This window comes from Anomaloglossus baeobatrachus, chromosome 3 (genome assembly GCF_048569485.1).
Source record: "Anomaloglossus baeobatrachus isolate aAnoBae1 chromosome 3, aAnoBae1.hap1, whole genome shotgun sequence".
Taxonomy (NCBI): domain Eukaryota; kingdom Metazoa; phylum Chordata; class Amphibia; order Anura; family Aromobatidae; genus Anomaloglossus; species Anomaloglossus baeobatrachus.
The window spans coordinates 389,867,346-389,888,489 of NC_134355.1; the positions used below are offsets into that span (position 1 = coordinate 389,867,346).

At 43.6% G+C, this 21,144-nt stretch overlaps 1 long non-coding RNA gene across 1 annotated transcript in view; it reads right to left on the reverse strand.

Moving 5' to 3' along the window:
• Positions 1 to 286: 286 nt before the first annotated feature.
• Positions 287 to 21,144, reverse strand: part of LOC142295332 (uncharacterized) — a 141,005-nt gene continuing 120,147 nt past the window's right edge. The window contains exon 3 of the long non-coding RNA XR_012751426.1: positions 287 to 379. This is a non-coding gene — a long non-coding RNA (uncharacterized LOC142295332). The remainder of the gene's footprint in view (positions 380 to 21,144) is intronic.

Genomic DNA, 21,144 nt, shown 5'->3' on the forward strand with positions numbered 1-21,144 from the left:
AGCCATGGCACCACAGACAACTGGGGGCTGATATTATTTTCAGCCTAACAATAGCAGCCCACAGCCACCCCAGAAAAGGCGCATCCATTAGATGCGCCAATTCTGGCGCTGGACCTGGCTCTGCCCATTGCCCTAGTGTGGCGGCAAACAAAGTAATATTTATGGCCTTGGTATTAGTAATGGGTGACGTCTAGCAGACACCACCATTACTAATCTGGCAGTTGAAAGGAGAATAACAAAGTTTATTTGAACAACCCCCCCCCCCCGCCCCGACTCCAGACCTCGTTCAGCAATTTATTTGATTTTTATAAGTAAAAAAAAAGAGAAAAGGTCAGCGGTAATCCATGGTGAGATTCCACGACGTTCCCCAAAAGCAAACCTGAAAAGACATAAAAAGAGAAAATTATTCAATAAATAAAGACAAGGGACAACCTCTTTTCCAATTTATTTCCCTATCAAAGCCCTAATCCTTGTCTACCGTAATCCAATTATAGGCGCCAACGTCGACCCCATACTGCTGCCACTTTGAATGGAGAACTGAACATTCCCCATTGATTAAGAGAGCAGCCCCTGCAGACACACACACACACACACACACACACACACACACACACACACACTGCTGTGTCTGCTTCCCTGCGGTGACCTGGACCTTATAAGATCAGCCCAGGTCACCACAGGGGCGCCCTCAGCACTGTGTGTGTGCAGTGAGGTCATGATGTCATAGGAGTTCACTATGAACTCAGATGACATTCTGATGACACCCCCATCACATCCGCGCTACAGCGTGTGTCGCAGCAGTAATGTCACGGGTTCATCAGAGTTCACAATGAACTCTAATGAACCGGTGAAGTGTCAGCCGCTACACCCGCGATAGCGCGGGTGTCACGGGGGTGTCGTCAGGATGTTATCTAAGTTCATTGGGAACTCCCATGACTTCCTCACCTCATTGCACACACACACACACACACACACACACACACACATACATACATATTTACACACAGACACACACACACACACACACTCTGCTGGATACTTTCCTGTCCCCAGCAATGCGGTCCCTGTCACTGAAGTCTTCGGCGTTGCTGCAGTTTCCAGCTCATCAGTGCAGTGAATATTCTATGAGTATAATTAGCGGGGTTCAGAAGCGGGAGGCAGCAGAGCCGATGACAGCAGCGCTGGATACAGGTGAATATAGTGTGGCCACCCATATCCTGTCCACCGCCATTAACTTGAGAACGGCGGCAGCTATAGGCATAGAAGTGGTGTCTAGGTATAGTAAAGTAGCCATGTGCTACGCAATGAAACCACCTATAGCGCCACCTGGTGGAAAACAACGGAGTTAGCATTTTTATATTGAGAACGGAACCAGATAGAGAAAAAAAGTGAATTACAAAGTTGTAGGGCATCATCAATTCAATACGAATCGACACCTTGCATACAGAAATGCTATGATTAGAATGTGTAAAACTCACAAGGCTGTGGACGTGAAGCGATACCTCATGGAGACCTTCCTACAAGTCATTGGGTATGGTGGCTGCATGGAGTGGCATCCACGCTCACCTGACCTGACCCCATTGGACTTCTTTCTGTGAGGTCACATCAAACAGCAGGTGTATGCGTCCCCTCCACCAACATTGCAGGTCATACGACAACATATCACAGATGCTTGTGCAAACGTGTCACCTACCATATTGCACAACGTGCAGCAAGATACAGTATGCTGTTCAGAGTCCAGATGTGCATTGCAGCTGACGGTGGCCACTTTGAGCATCAAATTTAAATGAGCGCCATAGGCGTGACCAGCATTCAATGTTTTGGGGGGGGTCATGGGTTTCATATCATAGCATTTCTTTATGCAAGGTAATAAAATGAGATTCATTCACCCCAAAAAAACACAAAAACTTATCAGTTGTGTTTTTTCCACTTCCTCGTATGGTTGAAGAAATGCTACAAAAATGCTGGAATAATTGACATGCTGCAGTTTAAAAAAAGAAGCAATTTTCCAATTCAGTCAGGAAATAAATATGGGCATGAGATCTGAATTCTCATACTTTGCTGGTGCTGTAAAAAGCAGCTTTTAATTTGCATAGTAAAAAATGCATAAAAAGTTGCAAAAGCGCAGCATGTGAACACAGCCTTAGACATGAAAGACTCCAACACGTTAACATCTTATCTCCAATTTACTGATGAAATGTGATCAAATGGATTTAAGTAACAGCCACATATAGTACCATTGTAATCTACATCTGTGCCACTAGAGGGCACAGTAATCCAATACAGCATAAGTTTTTGATCACTGCTAAAAAAGAAACTATACTAGATTGCAAAATATCTATACATTGGCAAGCAGCTGGTCTACCTTTTTACCAGTGTCGATAATATACATACAAGAGGTGATTTTAGGAGTTTTTCTGCTCATTGTACAGTACTAGTTATTATTTAAGTTTTCAGTAATCAATTTTGACAATATATTCTTTTTAACTTCCACAATAGCACTTTCTGCTACTATGCAGGTGTTTATAGAAAGGAAAAGAGGCTCAGAATGAGGTAGCCAACTTCACCAACTTGTCAGCACTTTTTAGAAAAGCATGGCCTAAATTTATAACCTTGTCCAGTAGCATGCAGTACGCTCAGTGTCTACTGAATGGTGAGAGGTGCAGTTTGTTTCATGGTGAAGAATCCCACCGATCAGCAAATTATCACCTATTGTTTCGATAACTTGCAGTTACAATATTGGTTATAATTGGAGTTGGTCAAAATTATTTACAAGGCCCTGGTCCAGCGATCACGTTGGTAGACTGTGGCCTCAAAGATGACATTTAGCGAAGCCCACTCAGAAGAGACACCAGAGATGCCAGTAGATAGATTTGCTACCGGACTCTTGTCAAGCAACCATGGGCTAGCAATATGGCCATTAAAGTAAAAGCTGTCACCTGACTCATGCTTCCCAAACAGAAAGTAGCATGGTTCAAAGCTTGGCTGCATTATTACAGACATGCATATTTCTCTCTGAAATGTTTCGACGTTTCAGACAAAATAAATCTAAATGATGTGGCTGGGAACCATAGCCGAAGATCGAATATTGCTTCTACACTGATGAACTTTAAACGGTATACTGGCTATCCTTATGAACTATAACCACCACACTGCATACCCTTATGAACAATAACACCACTCTATTTCCCCTTTATGAACTTTAACCTCCACACTGTCCTCCCTTATGAACTATAACCACCTCACTGTCCTCCCTTTGGAGCTGAAACCACCACACTGCCCTCCAGTATGAACTATAATTGCTAAATTATCTGTCCTTGTTTTCTATAACAATTACTGTCCCCCTCTATCTCCACACTGCCCCCTCTCCAAGCTGTTTTAGTTTTTCACGCGGTTTACTTAAATTAACCTCCATCAATCTGTCCCCCCTCATTTTGTCCCTCTCCATTCTCTGCCACTTTTTCATGTCGTTTTATTGGTCGCTATGCCCACCTTCATACTTCCCTTACCTCTGCATAATATACGCATCATGATTTACCCTGAAACTAACCCTAATCCCCTTACAATAAAAGTTTCTGGTTTCCTCAGGTCCATTACAGAGCACTTACCTTCCCCCCATTTTTGCCATCTCTGCTGCATACTTGCCATCTCTGCTGATATCAGCAGCATGATCAGGTGATTTCATCACACTGGAATAGAAGAAGAAAGGAAGTGGCACTCACCAAGTAAAAAATATTTGTTTATTCTTTAAAAAATAGACATCAAAAAGCAGGGAGGGATGCAGGGGGCGACGGAGATGACTCGGCCATTTCGCGCTCATGGGTGCTTCAACGGGTCCAGACTTCCTGGAAGGAATGTCTATTTTTTAAAGAATAAACTAAGATTTTTACTTGGTGAGTGCCACCTCCTTTCTTCTTCTATTCCAGAGTTATTATATGTGTTCTAAGGGAGAGTGTTGCACCACAGATGCTTTTTTTCAGTTTCTGTCGTGACCTATTTGTTGCACTGCGTTACTTAAAAATGGATGAGGAGTAGTGAATGTGGTGTTAGTGCCGGACTTTCCTTTCTTTGGATGATTTCATCACACTGCTGTGTGTCACTGACCCCAAAAGTGCAGATGCTCCTATTTTTAATTGTATTTGCATCTGAAAGACTCAAATACATTTGAATGTAGAGAACCAAGGGAATGACTGAATCCCAATCCCTGGAAGCGGCAAAATGCTGGATATGGTTTATCTAAATGGGGCAAGCCCTCTAACTTTTAGGTTGAAAAGCAATTCGAGTTGAATTGCAATTCACACCATTTTGGATTAGGTTATGTGCTACACACTGAAGATTCTGAAATTGAGAATAATGTAAAATGTAAATTAAACTATGATGCAATTTGGGCCATGTGTTTGTTATATCTTGCTCTTAACATTTATATATATATACATATATACAAATATAAAATTGCATTTCTATTTTAAAAAAATACAGTATATCACAAAATTGAGTACATTCTTCATATTTTTGTATTTTTTTTATTATATCTTTTCATGGGACAGCACTAGATATGACACTTTTGATACAATGTAAAGTAGTCAGTGTACAGCTTGTATAATGGTATAAATTTGGTGTGCAGTCTAAATAACGTAACACACATCCATTAATGTGTAAACTGCAGATAACAAAAGTGAGTACACCCCTAAGTGAAAATGGCCAAATTGTGCCCAAAAGTGTCAATATTTTGTGTGACCATTATCAGGGGCGTACCACACACAGCAGAAGACCATGCGACCGCTATGGGACCTCTGAATCAAGGTGCCGGGGGCTGGGCCCCTCAGTCCTCCACCTGTCATCATATGGATACCCAGGGAGAGGGGTAGGCGATCTATGCAATTACCAGAAACAACAAGAAAGTATAGTGCAGGCATTGCAAAAGGGGGCATGTCAAGTAAGAAGAAATGAACGCTGACCTATGAACACTCCCCGCATCAGTATGATGAAAGCGCACTCTGACTGGTGTCTCTGTCCTTATGCACAGCATGTCCCAATGATGAGTACGCATTTTTAATGTTAGGGTGACCAGCCGCCCAGCACTCAAGGAAAGATACATTGGAGGATGCACAGTATTTCTTACAACGTGTCTCCTCTTGCCTCCACTGTCCCCCTATTTCTGGTGCAAGTCAGAGCAGAGGATGGGGGAGGAGGCTCACAGCATTGTAGCAGCAGGAAGCTGTTATCAGTCTTGTCTGTGCTGTGTCTCCCTTCTCCAAGTTTGTCTGCAGCCCCTTTTCAACTGATCGTTGAACAATGTGGTCAAACTCTACCGCTCACCTTTTATTGGGAGAAGGAGCTACATATAGGAAACTGCAGAGTAAGGAGACTGAATACTTAATATGTCTATCATAAAGTAGTATAGGAGTGTGTTTCTTTGTGTATGTGCATATATGATGCACCCACGGGGGCTGAGGGGCACTCGTTACCTGGCTGCAGTTTTGCTTCTGGGACCTGGACCCCGGCGGTGTCATTTAGGTTAAGATAAAGGGGATGATAATGGTTGACTCGTGAAGCCACCTGTGGTATATGGCAAGTTAGGTGCCGCCGCTGCGAGATGGGACCTCTTGGGCAGATTATGATGCAGCTGGGTTGGTATAGCTCTCAACAGGTAGAGATGGGCCCCCAGGGCGGATGTGAGTGGTAGTAGAAGTCTATGATGGCGGGAGTCACATGGCGGGAAGCGCGAGTGAAGAACGGAGCAACACAGGAATGCAGTCTCAAGGTCTTTACTCACTGTAGCTGGTTCCAAGGTTACACACATGCCAGTGACCGCCTTTGGAGTGTTGGGATTCTCCGTGATGAGCTACAGCCAATCCCGGGTAGTACGGAGGTCGAATCCGGCGCACCTTTCTAAAGTGTACCCTTTCCTGGCCGACTCCTGCGCTTGCTTCTCCCTCCTGCTTTGCGCCTTCCATGAACCCTGTATCAGTGCCTGTGAACCCTGTTGGGTGGCGTGAAACTCTATCTCTTGGTCCTTGAAGATCACGTTCCAGTGAATTTGTATGCTGATGTGGCTTCGGTGCGTGCAGTCACCTCAGCCGCTGGTTTTACTGGTGAAGTAAGTAGGTTTTTCTCCTCTAGACTAGGGACCAGTCCCCGTGTTGCAGCCAAGTCCTTCCACCCATAGATTATATGTAGAACAAGGTCACGAGAGGTTATGATGCTCCCGTGGTTTCTAGAACCCCTTCTGTCTGTGCCCGAGCCAAGCGGTACCTGCTCCAGGCCGCAGGTCTTAGCTCCTCTAATGCTCCTCCAACTCTCCCCACACTCCACATTGTGTTCCCACTTGTACTATGTTCCCACTCCTAAGACTCCACCCCCCCAGCCTGGCTTCGGGTACAATCACGTATGAAGTAGAGTTGTACATGCTTGGTTTCTGCTCAGTTCATAATTATCTATGGAAGTGCTGAGCACTATGCTCAGCTATTTCTATCAGTTCCAAAGACAATAAAGAGAGCAGAAGTCGAGCATGTGCACCTCTAATCCATTCATGGCTGAGCTGTAGAGTTGCATTCTCAGGATCAGTCGGTCTCCCAATGGTCAGACCCAACAATCACTAAGTTATCCCCTATAATCTTTTTCAGTGATAACTTGATTTTTTGGGAGGGAATAACCCTTTTATACTAAATGACTTCTGTTTAGTGTATACACCAGGATGCATATGTTAAATAGTTGCCTCCTATGGATGCCATACTGTAGTTTCCAACATACATAGTAAAAAAAGATGTAAATGTTCTATTCGTAGACGTGGCTGACACTCTAGCTGTCATATTACTACAAGTATGACTGCGCTGAAACCGAATACTAACAAATATGTATATATCTATCGCAGAGAAAAAAATTATTATTTTTATATACATATTTTTTTTATACGGGGGTATTAGAACTTTTGCTATGGGGTTCTGCGATTTCTATGTACACTCTTGACCTCCATTATTTTCAAACACATCCTTAACTCTTGGGCATGGAGTTCAGTAGAGCACAAGAAACAAAACAGTGGTCCTGCACCACCCGCGTGTTACCTGCGGTACCGTCCAGAGAAAAGGCTGCTGATGCGATCAATCCAGAGCGGGGGTGCCCGTCACCATAAGGAATCCAAGAAGAGCAGGTGAGACAAGAAAAGACCACACTCCATCCGCTGTGCTGGAAGACGTTTATTTCATAAGGTGCATGAATAAAAGGCTGGAGGCAACCTGCAAGCCGGCTCCTGAAGTGGGACGAAGGCTGTTTCGCCTACTGATTAGGCTTCCATAAGTAGGAGTGCTCAACAGGTTGCGTCACAAACCACATTAAAACAATAAAAATGAAGAATGTACATAAAAACAGCTTATTACAATAAGACAAAAATGTATCACCTGCGTAGAATATACAGGAAAAAACACCAAAAAGTGTACCATGATGGAATTTAGAGAATGATCGTTTACTCTATAAAAATACCGTAAGGTCAACCCGATCATTCATACCCAGGTTGCCCTGTGCCCCATAATTAATTATTAATTTTGCTTCTGCCTGTAGCAATAATTTATGTAAATCACCCCCTTTGGGAGGGAGGGTGACCCTCTTCAGGCCAGCAAAACGCAGGACATTAGGGTTACCCCTATGTTGTTCAAGAACATGAGTAATCAACCTGGGAGAACCCTTTCCAGAAGCAATGGAATTGTAGTGTTCTCTGAATCTTACATACAAACACCTAATGGTTTTGCCTATGTAGAACCTCCCGCAAACGCAGAGGACCACATAGACAAAAAATTTGGTTTTGCATGAAATGAATTGGCAAACCCTATGAACATGAGAACCCACCTGCACAGAATTACCAGTGATATGTAGGTTACAGAACTTACAGTTGCCACACCGGTAATTGCCCGGTGGGCAACATCTATCCAGCCACGTAGAAGTGCTGGTAAGCCTGTTCCTAATAAACATATCACGTAAGTTGTTACAGCATCTGAAAGTCACCAGGGGGTTAGACCCGATCATTTCAGTCAAGTCAGAATCTCTCTCCAAGATATGCCAATTCTTTCGTAAAATTCCCCTGATCACGTCATCCAAAGGTCCAAACTTGAAGCTGAAAATGAATCTTTTTGGATTACCCCTGCTATCATTGGTGCGACTACACTGGGCAGGAACCGTGTGACCAGATCTTACTCTCTCAAATGCTGTGTCAGTCAACCTATTGGGATAACCCCTCTGTTGCAACCTATATTTCAGGTCGACTGATTGCTGAAAAAATGATTCATCTGTATTGTTAACCCTACGAATCCTCAAAAATTGGCTGTAAGGTAAGGCCGTCTTAGTATAGAGTGGGTGGGCACTTTTAAAATGTAAGCGTGAATTAGAAGCCGTAGGCTAAAGAATGCTTTTATGCTTTTGGACCAATGGTACCTGCAGTGCGGGGGTACCGCTATGGGTACCCCCATCTCATGTGCCATGGCCAATATTTTTTTGGGCGCCTGCGAGTGCAAATATGTTTTTTCTGACACCAATCCTTATTTAAGGTATATTCGCCACTATCTGAGGTACGTGGACGACATTTTCATTGTATGGGATGGCTCGGAGATTTGTTCTCGAGTTTTGTTTACCATCTTAATTCCATTAATACAATGAATATGTCCTTCACTTCCTCATTTGGTGGCGACACCCTTAAGCTGGTGTCACACATAACGACGACAACAACGACGTCGCTGCTACGTCACCATTTTCTGTGACGTTGCAGCGACGTCCCGTCGCTGTCGCTGTGTGTGACATCCAGCAACGACCTGGCCCCTGCTGTGAGGTCGCCGGTCGTTGCTGAATGTCCAGCTTCATTTTTTGGTCGTCACTCTCCCGCTGTGACACACACATCGCTGTGTGTGACAGCGAGAGAGCGACGAAATGAAGCGATCAGGAGCCGGCACTGGCAGCTGCGGTAAGCTGTAACCAGCGTAAACATCGGGTAACCAAGGGAAGACCTTTCCCTGGTTACCCGATGTTTACGCTGGTTACCAGCCTCCGCTCTTGCTGCCAGTGCCGGCTCCTGCACTGTGACATGTGGCTGCAGTACGCATCGGGTAATTAACCCGATGTATACTGTAGCAAGGAGAGCAAGGAGCCAGCGCTAAGCAGTGCGCGCGGCTCCCTGCTCTCTGCACTGTGACATGTAGCTGCAGCACACATCGGGTTAATTAACCCGATGTGTGCTGCAGGAGAGCAAGGAGCCAGCGCTAAGCGCGGCTCCCTGCTCTCTGCACATGTAGCACAGCGACGTTATGATCGCTGCTTCTGCTGTGTTTGACAGCTAAGCAGCGATCATAACAGCGACTTACAAGGTCGCTGTTACGTCACCGAAAATGGTGACGTAACAGCGACGTCGTTGTCGCTGTCGTTTAGTGTGACACCAGCTTTAGTTTTCTGGATGTTGATGTTTCTATCAAGGGTGGTGAAATTCATACCCAGGTGTTCAGGAAGCCTACGGCTTCTAATTCACTCTTACATTTTAAAAGTGCCTACCCACTCTATACTAAGATGGCCTTACCTTACAGCCAATTTTTGAGGATTCGTAGGGTTAACAATACAGATGAATCATTTTTTCAGCAATCAGCCGACCTGAAATATAGGTTGCAACAGAGGGGTTATCCCAATAGGTTGAATGACACGGCGTTTGAGAGAGTAAGATCTGGTCACACGGTTCCTGCCCAGTGTAGTCGCACCAATGATAGCAGGGGTAATCCAAAAAGATTCATTTTCAGCTTCAAGTTTGGACCTTTGGATGACGTGATCAGGGGAATTTTATGAAAGAATTGGCATATCTGGGAGAGAGATTCTGACTTGACTGAAATGATCGGGTCTAACCCCCTGGTGACTTTCAGACGCTGTAACAACTTACGTGATATGTTTATTAGGAACAGGCTTACCAGCACTTCTACGTGGCTGGATAGATGTTGCCCACCGGGCAATTACCGGTGTGGCAACTGTAAGTTCTGTAACCTACATATCACTGGTAATTCTGTGCAGGTGGGTTCTCATGTTCATAGGGTTTGCCAATTCATTTCATGCAAAACCAAATTTGTTGTCTATGTGGTCCTTTGCATAGGCAAAACCATTAGGTGTTTGTATGTAGGATTCAGAGAACACTACAATTCCATTGCTTCTGGAAAGGGTTCTCCCAGGTTGATTACTCATGTTCTTGAACAACATGGGGGTAACCCTAATGTCCTGCGTTTTGCTGGCCTGAAGAGGGTCACCCTCCCTCACAAAGGGGGTGATTTACATAAATTATTGCTACAGGCTGAAGCAAAATTAATAATTAATTATGGGGCACAGAGCAACCTGGGTATGAATGATCGGGTTCACCTTACGGTATTTTTATAGAGTAAATGATCATTCTCTAAATTCCATCATGGTACACTTTTTGGTGTTTTTTCCTGTATATTCTACGCAGGTGATACATTTTTGTCTTATTGTAATAAGCTGTTTTTATGTACATTCTCCATTTTTATTGTTTTAATGGGGTTTGTGACGCAACCTGTTGAGCACTCCTACTTAAGGGGTGGCGTTTCTATTCCACATGTGGACCCATGGAAGCCTAATCAGTAGGCGAAACGGTCGTCGTCCCCCTTCAGGAGCCGGCTTGCAGGTTGCCTCCAGCCTTTTATTCATGCACCTTATAAAATAAACGTCTTCCAGCACAGCGGATGGAGTGCGGTCTTTTCTTGTCTCACCTGCTCCTCATGGAGTTCAGTAGAGCTTCACAGGTTGCAACTTGAATCCTCTTCCATGATGACATCATGAAGCTAGTGGATGTAAGAGACCTTGTGCACCTCAATGTCCCATTTGAGGATGTCCCACAGATGCTCCTAGAACAACCCCACATGTTTTCCTCTCACTCTCTCATATTGCTTTCAATTGTATTGGCATCTGCAACAGTGCTGGCACCGTGCCCCATAGAGGTCGCATGGCCTGCCACCATTGACGATGTGCCACTGAGGTCCTCAGGCACCGTGAACCCTCAGGCTCTGTCACGATTGTGACTGTGATGGTTCCGTTCCTGATCTCAGCCATGTTGCTAGGGTAAAACCTACTGCTCACAATAACAAGCACAAACTGCCAGGAAGGAATCAGGAATTCCAATGGCTCCTGTGAAGCTCTAGTGAGCTCCATGCTCAAGAGAGTTAAGGCACTGTTTGAAAATATTCCTGGCCACATTTTTGGTACAATTTGGCCATTTTCACTTAGGGCTGTACTCACTTTTGTTGCCAGTGGTTTATACATTAATATCTGTGTGTTGAATTATTTAGAGGGCACACCAAATTTATACTGTTATACAAGATGTATACTGACTACATTACATTGTATCACAGTGCCATACCTTCAGTGTTGTCCCATGAAATGATAGAATAAAATATTTACAAAAAGGTCAGGGGTGTACTCACTTTTCTAATTTACTGTATGTTCACAATTTTTAATTTGTTTGTGATATCTTAATTTTCTTCTTCAAACTTTGTATATAGAAATAAAACATGGAAACATCATAATCTTTTATCTGATAAACAACTCTTATTTTCATGTTTCAACAGCAGATGGCACACTTTACACAACATTTTTTAAGTGATTATTATGTAAAAAAACATTTTAAGAAACTGGTATGCAATGAAATGAATAATTATAATGGAAATTATTAAATAATCATAATGAAATATTACAAAAATAAGGATTTTTTTCGATTATCCACACATTTGGGATCTCAGTGCTTTTTAGCAATCGTTCAAAATTGTGTAGAAAACTTAAAATTGGTTGGAATAAATAAGTAGATTAGCTTTTACTTTTTCAAACCCAAGGAACATATTGGTGAAAAAGTATTTCTCGTCTGTCAGCTGTGCATGCATAAAAAGGACAGAACACAGACACATACAATTAGATCCAGAAATATTTGGACAGTGACTGAACCTTCATGATTTGGTTCCTGCATGCCAATATTTTTTTTATTTAAAATGAAACAACTGAAATGCAAATGCAATTGAAGGGGGGTTGAACAAAAGCAGTCTGCAAAATATTTTGAAATTGCAACCATTTTTCTACAGAGTCCTCAGTTTAAGGGCTCTAAAGTAATTAGACAAATTTACTTTACCATAAATAAAATGTTCATTTTCAATACTTTATAGAGAATCCTTTTCAGGCAATAACGGTCTGACGTCTGGAAGCCATGGGCGTCACCAAACGCTGGGGTTCCTCCTTTGTGATGCTTTTCAAGGCATTTACTGCAGCTGACTTCTGGGGTTGCTTGTTTATAGGTCTTTCCGCCTTAAGTTTTGTCTTCAGTATTATGTGAAATTCATGCTCGATGAGGTTGGGATCTGGTACGTGACTTGGCCATTGCAGAATATTCCACTTCTTTGCATTAAGAACCTCCTGGGTTCCTTTCGCAGTATATTATGGGCCATTGTCCATCTGTACTGTGAAGCGCCATAAACAATGTTGCTGCATTTGGTTGAATCTGAGCAGAGAGCATAGCCCTGTACATTTCAAATTTCATCCACCTGTTTCTGTCTTCAGTCACATCATCAATGAACACTAGTGATCCAGAGCCATTGGAAGCCATGCAAGCTCATAACATAACACTGTATCCACCATGTTTTACAGGGGTTGTCTTGTGCTGTGGATCATGAGCCATTCCAAGCCTTTTCCATACTTTCTTCTTGCTATTATTCTGGTACAGGTTGATTTTAGTTTCATCTGTCCAAAAAATTATTTTCCAGAAATGTACTGGCTTTGTTAGATGTTTTTGGCAAAGTTTAATCTGGTCCTTTTATTTTTAAGGCTGATTAATGGTTTGCACCTTGTAGTGAACCGGTAACTTCAAAGGATTAGCCTAAGGAAAGGTAACCACACAGGATGCGCGGTCTGCTAACGCTGCACCAGAGGCACATGCCTGGTATTTTCCCCAGACTTCACTAGCCACACTTCATGGACCTTTCCTTAGGCTAATCCTTTGAAGTTACCGCTCATTAAGCCACCTGGATTTACATGGATACTCTCCCAGGCTAGTTCCCTGCAGTCTCTGATTACCTGCTTTACCTTTGGACTACATAGCGTCCCCTCCAGTCTTTGTTTATGGAGCAACCTTAGCCGTATTTTCTACTGCGACCTATACAATTTATGCAGTGTTAGATTGTACTTGGACCGTACATGCTGTTCGAGTTATTACTATCCTGGGATCCCCCATCCACTTACCCACGGCCTGCAGTCACAGCGTACAGAAATTTACGTTTGATCTCATGTCCGGATACCCTTCCTCACAAGCCCAGAGCTTAATCCACTACATCCCCATATGAGGTGTTTCTACATGCTATCATTCACTCTGTCTGTGGCTGTATACTTTATGGTCGATAGCGCATACGGGTATCCTATATCTTCACCTATCAGTGTTTCCTGTTGATTCTAGTCTGTCCGACCTGAAGAAGGCCTTTGGCCGAAACGTTGCGACCTGTCGGATTTACTGTTTTGTACAGCACGTTTTTGCTCATCTTTTTGCACATTGAATAAAAGAAAAGGATTTGAAATCAACTACTTTTGTGTTTACTTTAACCCCCTTGGGAAACATATAGTGTGCCGGAGTTATCTTTCTTCATTGACTCTATTTTTCTCCTGAGCACCTATGCAAGGTGATGCAAGGTTTTTTCTCTTATTGTATTGGAGATTTAAACCCTTCACCCTCAAGCCTGTTTTCACCTTCATGACCAGGCCAATTTTTTCAATTCTGACCCTTGTCACTTTCTGAGGTAAAAACTCGTAGTGATTTTGAGATGTTTTGGGGGTACCAGGTCACATTGACAGAGCTGACATGCCAGAAAAACAGACTCCCCCACCAGTGACCCCATTTTACAAAGTATACTCCTCAATGCATTCATCTAGGGGTGCAGTGAGTATATTGATAATACAGGTGTCCCACTTAATTTTATACCATTGAGTGGTGAAGAAAGAATATATTTTTTTTTTTTTTACTAGAATGTTGTTTTAGCCTCAAGTTTTAAATTTTTATAATAAGAAAAAAATAGACCACACAGTTTGTTGTGTAATTTCTCCTGAGCCAATATATTTCATGTAATCAGGAACTACTTTTGAGGTACAGTGCAAAGCTGAGAAAGGTGTGGAAAGGAAGTGTCATATTGGATTTCAGAATTTGCTGGAATGGTTTGGGGGTGCCATGTTAGATTGGCACAGCCCCGAGGGGAGCAGAACATCAGAAATCCCCACAAGTCACCCCGTATTACAAACTAGACCCCTCAATTAATGAATTCAGGAGTGCAGTAAGTATATTGACCCCACAGGTGGGTCACAACATTTTATACTATTTGGCGTTGAAGAAAAAAAAATTAGATTTTTACCAATAAAATTTTTTTGAACACCAGATTTCTAATTTCACAAGGAGAAATGGCAAAACATTCCCCATAATGTGCTTCACAGTTGTTCCTTAATTCAGGTGTTAACATGTTGCAATTTTTGTGTTTTTAAAATGCTTTGAATAAAGGTTTTTTTTATTTTACTTATCGCTCCTTGGAAGATAACGTTCCTTCAGTCCTTCATTTCTATTTTTCTGGTCGACTCCTTACCAGAGAATCTGGCACCCATTTCCCATCCCATGGATTGAAACTGCTTCATACAGTGTGGTAAGCTTCCCCTTTTTTGTTTTTTTTTACATCATTGAATTTAGTGAGTAATGTGAGGGCTTGTTTTTTGGTTGGATGAGTTGGAGTTTTTATCGGTACTCGTTTGGGCTACATAATATTTTGGATCGCTTTCTATTCCACGTTTTGTGAGGTGCAATCAAGTAGAAACAGCAATTCAAGATTTTTTTTTATGCTGTTCACTGTATTGTAAAAGCTTTATTCTTCCAGTCGGTATGATTACAGAAATACCACATTTTTTGCCACTTTTACACCATAAAAACAATTTTATAGAAAAAAATATAGTTTTTGCATTGCTGTATTCTGAAATCTATACCTTCTTTATTTTTTCACTTACATAGCTGTGTTTTGCTTGTTTTTGCGGGGCAACATGATGTTTGCAGCCAAACCATTTTATTTACATGGGACTTTTTAATCACGTTTAATTCCACTTTTCCCAGGTAAACAATTGAAAACAATTAGTTGCATGTTAAGTTGAGGTCTATGTTACAGATTTTCCTCTTTGACCTAGGAACTTTTAGTAACACCTTTGCTTAAAGAAGTGGTTCACTAATATTTATTATTGGTTACAACGATATTATGTTGAAAAGCAAGGTTTTTCTCAAATACCTTGTGTTGCCAGTAGTGCCTCTGAGTGGCGCTATTGCAGTCTGCTATTCTCCATTGCCTGACCCCTGGGCTCCGTGACTTCGGGGATCATTGATGTTATGTCAGCTTCCTGCTCACCTGACATCACCGCGGCCGGCCCCAGTCTCTGTGATTGACTGGGCTGTGGGAGGAGTTTCACTCCTCATCACAGCCCAGCATCCCTCCTGCTTGCGCACTCTGCAGCAAAGAAGGAGTGAGCAGGGAGGTGCTGCACTGTGATGCTGGGTTGTAATAAGCAGGGAAAAGCCACCCACAGCCCAATGACTCGGAAGACTGGGGCCGGCATGGTGATGTCAGGTGAGCAGGAAGTTGACGTGACATCACTGGATCCCCGAGGTCACGTAGCCCGGGGGTCAGGCGATGGGGAAGAGCGGACTGCAATAGCGCCGCTCACATGCACTATTAGCAACACAAGGTATTTGAGAGAAACCTTGTTTCGCAACATAATATCATTGTGGCCAATAATGAATATGGGTGAACCACCCCTTTAATATACTCTGTAATAATCAGTGGGTGTTATATTTTGTCTTTGTTAGTTGCTTACCAGCCTCCACACCTAGCATAAAAAGCATGTTGAAAATATTTTGCCTTCTCTAATTTTAAAGTCAGTGTTCAGGCTTATGCACACATGCATATTACATTTTCTTTTTAAGTTGTAAGAGAGCAGCAATATGGAAACATGGGACCTTTAGAGTTTGTTCATACACATGTGGTCAAAATTGTTGGTACCCCTCGTTTAATGAAAGAAAAACCCACAATGGTCATAGAAATAACTTGAATCTGACAAAAGTAATAATAAATAAAAAAATCTATGAAAATGAACAAATGAAAGTCAGACATTGCTTTTCTGCGTCCACAGAATTTTAAAAAAATTAAAACTCATGAAATAGGCCTGGACAGAAATGATGGTACCCTTGAAAATAATATGGCAAAAGGGACATGTGAAATTAAGGTGTGTCCACAAATTAGCATCACAGGTGTCTACAATCTTGTAATCAGTCAGCTTGGCTATATAGGGATACAGACACTGTCTCTGCTGTTTTGTGACATGGTGTGTACCACACTCAACATGGACCAGAGGAAGCAAAGGAAAGAGTTGTCTCAGCCGTAGATAATCAAAAGGCTCATCAGGGATGCTAGAAAGTAAGACATTTGCGAGCCTCCCATCCAGCTGTCTGGTACCACTGACCTGCTTGATTCACTCATTTCTAGTCCCAACTGTCCTGAATACAGGGGAAAGTCCCTGATTTGCAGTCTTAGGTTACTTTCACACATCAGTTTTTTGGCATCAGGCACAATCCGGCGTGTACCTGATGCAACGGATCTGGCGCAGAATATGCAAAAATGGATGCGCTAGAACCTTTTTTTTACGGGTCCGGTATACCGGATCCGTCAAAAACCAGATCCGGTGCATCCATTTTTGCATCCGTTTCGTCCGTTTTTTTTTTTGCCGGACCCGTATTTTTACAATAAATTGGAGCACGCTCAGTTTAAAAAAACGGATCCAGCGGCTGCATCCGTTTTTTGTCGCATTACAGCGGCGTCCATAGTCTTCCATTGTAAATCACGCAGTATCGCGCCGGATCCGGCGCGATGCGGTTTTTTGTCACAGACAAAAAACGTTACAAGAGAAGTCCCATCCGGCCGCCGCATTAGCCTATTATGCCGGACCCGGCAAAAGTCGGATGCAACACAATGCCATCCAGCACAATCCGGCACTAATTCAAATCAATGGGGATAAAACGGATCCGGCGCCGGATCCGTTTTATCCGTTTTTTTCGGATTGTGCCTGATGGAAAAAAACTGATGTGTGAAAGTAACCTTATGCATCTATTGAATGCCCCTTACTGCCACCTCCCCTCTGACATCTCCTCCAGGCAGTGTACAAAGAAATGGCAAATGGGTGTGACTTGGGGTGTGGCTAGGAGCATGGTCAAAGTTTGCCTTGGTGTGTGCAGTTTTTTAGTAGCAGCGTTTTGGATGAAATTTCATTAAATAACATTTATGCTCTGTGTATAAAATCTGCAAAGTAAATTGACCAGATACGATACGATACGATACACTTTAGTGATCCAGTGGGAAATTATGGTATCACAGCAGCACAACTTAATAATAACATGAATTGCTTAATTGACAAGACAGTAGAGTTGACAGAAGAACATTATACATTAGATTAGGACATACACAGCGGGTGAACTGAAGAGTAGAAGAAATAAAGAAGTAAACATTCACCTTGATGATTTAACACTAATGTTATTGTTGTACATTCCCATAGCAGTTGGCACAAATGATTTCCTATATTTTTCCTTCTTACACCTCAGAAGGATTAGCCGGTTACTGAAGGTGCTCTTCTGTCTCATGAATAGCTCATATAATGGATGTGCATTATTATTCATAATCGCCAGATGTAGATATTCAACATAAAATTCACTGTTCGCAAGGCATAGAAACATTGTTTCTGGGACATAATAGAACGTTATATTCCACACAAAGAGTCTTGTGAATCTTCTGTGCTGTGTGCATATGGAATTCTTATTTCTGTTGTCTTCCAGGAAGCCCCTGATTAGGTTACAGGGAACACCAATGAGGGAATTTATCATTCTATGTATGCAGGGCTGGCTCCAGGTTTTTGTTGGACCCGGGTGAAAAAGTCTCAGTAGGCCCCATCCACACGTAGACATACACAGATACATACACATACAGGCATACATACACATACATATTTAAAGACAAATTCACAAAAAATATATATAGACAGACATAAACCTATACAGTCATATACACTGACATACATAGATACACATCATACATGCACACACAGACACAGTAGAGATATTATTAATATGGGGAAGCTGGCAGCAGCCTCACTCACCTCCTGCTAGTCTCCTGTCCAACTCCTCCTGGGCATGTGGCTGTGCTGCGCTGATTGGTGGCCACACACAGAACACACTGACACTGCTATATATACATCACAGGAGGGGCTGGGGGCTACAGAATATAAATGACAGGAGGGGCTGGGGGCATAGACATTACCGGGGGGGCCTAGATGTTACTGAGGTAGCATACAACTCTGTGGGGAATACACATTACTGGGGTGGGTGGCACAGAGCTCTGTGGGGCCACGCATACAGCTCTGGGGTGGCAGGGCATGCGTCTCTGGGGTGGCAGCACATATGGCTCTGGGGGTCCTATACAGCTCAAGGGGGGCAGCTACTGCTCTGTGAGGGCCGATACAGCTCAGGAGTAGGGTCCCATTCAGATCAGGAGGGGTGGAACATACAGCTCAGATTGGAGGGGAGGCCCCATACAGATCAGGGGGGTGGAACATACAGCTCAGGTGTAAGGGGGAGCCAGACGCTGTGCTCTGTGTGCTGGCTTGAACTGCACTGCTGCTCCTCTTCATTTGTGGGACTGTAGCACACTGCGCGGTAGCTCCGCCCACAGATGAACATCAATGCAAGAGGAGCACGGAGAATTCAGCAGTGAATGCTGTGTGCTAGTGTGAATTAAAGGGCCAGCAACCACACTATCCAGAATAGTGCGGTCAGGGGTGCCACCAGGATTTTCAGGGCCTCATACTGCTAATATTTCCGGGCTCCCTTCAAACTCCACCACAGCTCCACCTCTACCCCTCAAACCTTTGGCAATAGAAAAAAGTTTCCAGCATCCTGTCCAAGAAATAAGATTAAACACCAATTTTATTCCTTAAGGTTAAAACCAACACTAGGTTTAATGGACGTCCACGAAGTATAAAACAATGCTGACATGTTTCACACCTAAAAGAGGTTCTTAGGCGGGCTTTGCACGTTGCGACATCGCGAGCCGATGCTGCGATGTCGCACGCGATAGTCCTCGCCCCCGTCGCAGGTACGATATCTTGTGATAGCTGGCGTAGCGAAAATCATCGCTACACCAGCTTCCCATGCACTCACCTGCCCTGCGACCGTCGCTCTGGCCGGCGACCCACCTCCTTCCTAAGGGGGCGGGTCGTGCGGCGTCACAGCGACGTCACACGGCAGGCGGCCAATAGCGGCGGAGGGGCGGAGATGAGCAGGATGTAAACATCCCGCCCACCTCCTTCCTTCCGTATAGCTGCCGGCGGCAGGTAAGGAGATGTTCCTCGCTCCTGCGGCTTTACACACAGCAATATGTGCTGCCGCAGGAACGAGGAACAGCATCGTACCTGTCGCGGCAGCGTAATTATGAAAACGTCGGAGCCTGCACCGATGATACGATAATGACGCTTTTGCGCTCGTTAATCGTATCATCTAGGATTTACACACAATGATGTCGAAAGTGACGCTGGATGTGCGTCACTTTCGATTTGACCCCACCGACATCGCACGTGCGATGTTGCAACGTGCAAAGCCGCCCTTTGACATATCTTGCTAGATCTGCACAAGTTATGGAATAAAATTGTTTTTTACCCTCATTTCTTGAACGTGATGCTGGAAACAACTTTTTTCAATAGCCGGACTTTGCCTCTTTGAACACAGAGCTGACCTCCCTGCACCGTCCCCCAAAGGACCCAGGTGATTAATTTACAGAGGGAGCGGAGATCCTCCTTTGCATACTTACCTCCAACCTTCCACAGTCCACCGTCACTGGAAAATCTCCAATTCTGCAAACAGTCCTCACCAATAACACATTAACCGCTAGTCGTCATTTTGACAGCCCAAAAAAAGCTGCATGCACCGTTTTTTGGGTAATCAAAATGACTAGCCCCAGACAAAAATCGTCAGCCATATGCGTATATCTAATATATAAAGCTGAGTGTATGTGTGTATGTATGTGTGTGTTTTTCTGCTAAAGGATTCTGCACCGTCTCATTTACAATCACGATATTTTGCACAGACGCCTCATGTGACTCAGGGAACGTCATGGACTATGTTTTGAGGGGAAAATATAACCGTGCGCATTAGTTATTCACCAAAACACCTCCTTACATTAAGGTCAATGGAGCTTGAAGCTACAGGTCATTAATAGGAGCTGTGATTGGTTGCTATAGGCAACAAAGGACATTGTTAGTGTAAGAAGCTTCTCTGTGAGGTAATAGGCAGGGAATGAGAGAGACAAACTGACAGACAGAAAATGAGACAGAAAATGAGACAGACTGACAGGAAATAAGACAGACTGTCAGGGAATGAGAGAGACTGACAGGGAAAGAGACAGACAGGGAATGAGAAAGACAGACAAAGAATGAAACAGACGAGGAATGAGAGAGACTGACTGAAAGGGAAAGAGTGAGAGACTGACAGGGAATGAGAGAGAGACAGAGACTGACAGGGAATGAGAGAGACAGACAAACAGGGAATGGGAGAGACTGACAGGGAATGGGAGAGACTGACAGGGAATGGGAGAGACTGACAGGGAATGAGAGAGACTGACAGGGAATGAGAGAGACTGACAGGGAATGAGAGAGACTGACAGGGAATGAGAGAGACAGATGGGGAATGAGAGACAAGGAAGCCGCGGAGACACCATCACATGTTTCTCAACGCTGGCAGGTAGCTAGCTAGGTATTTCACCGGGAAGGAAAAACCACGGGAAGGGCAGTCTCCAGTCAAGGAAACAACCTATGCTAAAACATGGTATCCATCCACAGACAGCTGTTTCGGGGTATTTGCCCCTCATCAGTGTGGAGTAGGAAACTGGCTAGTGGGAGCAATGCCTAGTAGAAGACTATATAGGTAAGGATGGTTGACCTTAGGGAGAGCAACATCCAGCACCGCAGAGCACCATCACGTGTTTTCTCAATGCAGTTATTCTAGAGCAATGCCCCCTGGGAAATATG